Below are 1,808 nucleotides of genomic sequence, written 5' to 3'. Positions count from 1 at the left end.
TGGTCAGCTGACCACCCCCCCCCCCAGGCTCCCTGCCAGCCAGGGCTGCACCGCTCAACATGCTTCAGTCCAGGTCTCATGTGTAAATGTCGTGCCCAGGAGCAGTAAATTCTGGCATGAACTGCACTGGAGTTTATTTGGGAGCACTAATTTCACATGTAGATGCGCCCAGTGATGCTTTCACATAGAAAAAACTTGATAAAAACAATATGAATTGTGTTGTTTTTAGCTTGGGCATGTACTTACTGAATATGGATGGAACAGCACATGCACCTCACAGCAAGTCAGTACAGCCCACATTCTGCAAAATCCACTTGATTCAGTTTTTCAATGCAACTACTCATGTCAGAGCGCATACACAGGGTTTTGCAGGATTTAGTCCTGAGTGAAATCTGCTCTAGTGCAGAAAGCCAGCACACACACCAGGAACTGCTTCCAACAACTTGAGCAGCGACTACGTCTGGGGCCACCTCCGCACAAGAGTGAATTTCACCCCAGTTGTCTTCTGATGTATAAAGCTGAAAACTATAAACTTTCAAAACTCAGTTGAAAACTGGAGGATACCAGAGCCATGCTTCATAAGGAATGCATACCGGTAGAGGAAATGGTCTTAATGTACAGGAATTGTGTATTCTCTTTGTAAATGTGAACTATTAGTGACTCCAGGCATTGTTCTTCTACGCTGTCTCTGACAAGACTTGTCACGTTTAATATGTAAATAGAACTTACCATGCTCCCAGACCTTTGGCAGGCTATTTACACACAGAAGAGATGGGAGAAAACCAGAGTAAGATAAAATATTCATCTAGGAAACTTCTACAGCATGTCACTGAGGAGATTCAAAGGTGTATAAGAGAGACCAGACATGCAGAATGCAGATGAGAAATGCAAGGTAGCAGTTCTAACATGTTACAGAACCACTTGGTATGGAAAGATGCAGCTACTGAATTATAAAGAGTATTTAAGTTGACCAGACTTGGACAGTAACAAAATCTTGCTGGTATGAGGACTGAAACATGCTGGTGATCACAAACAGCTAAGTGAACCTTTCCCCATGTACTTACTAGCTGGATCTGAGGGAAGACCACACAACTGTTTCACTCTACTACCCCTGCTACAGACCTTCCTGAATCTAACTTCAGTTCAGCAAAGCTACACCCTGAAAGCAAACTGGCTTCACTGGACAAGCCCACTGTCCAAAACACTTTCAAGCCATAAAAGAAGAAAAGAAGCCATTTACTTTGCTGTTGCCATTGTATAAAATTGCAGAATTTGGATGCTGCAGGCAGTTGGGTTCAGTCTCAACATGTTTCTAGCCATACAATATAACGACATGATGAGAGAAAATAACTAGTGCCATTTTATTTTTTTGGAGAGAAAGAGAGAGGGAAGAAGTCCTCAGTCAAGGACCAAGATTTCAAAAACATACCAAACAAACCTGCAAGTTACTGAAACGGGGTGGAAAAATGCATCAGCAAGTATGGATGCTGCTCCGATCTTCAACAAAGCCCAAGAGATGGTCTTCAAGCTTCCATAACCAACTCATTCACAAACTCAGACCAAAAATCAAGTCCCTCTCTCCCCCAACTCTCTTCTTTTCACTTAGTATCTCAGGCACAATTTAAAAGGCCATCTCAATCTTAAAAACATTAGTTTGCACTGGGCCAAATCTGCTTATTTTAAACTTGGCAGAAAAGTTAAGTAAGATACAGGAATCATCTTTTTGTCCATTTCAAACCATGTATACCTGCTATTTGTGGTGTCTGTTGTGTATAATTTTTTTTTTTTTTTTTTTTAAGAGAAGCAAT

This window comes from Gavialis gangeticus, unplaced genomic scaffold, assembly GCF_001723915.1.
Source record: "Gavialis gangeticus isolate Ggan-Ray unplaced genomic scaffold, GavGan_comp1, whole genome shotgun sequence".
Taxonomy (NCBI): domain Eukaryota; kingdom Metazoa; phylum Chordata; order Crocodylia; family Gavialidae; genus Gavialis; species Gavialis gangeticus.
Note: the sequence above shows the minus strand (reverse complement) of the source record.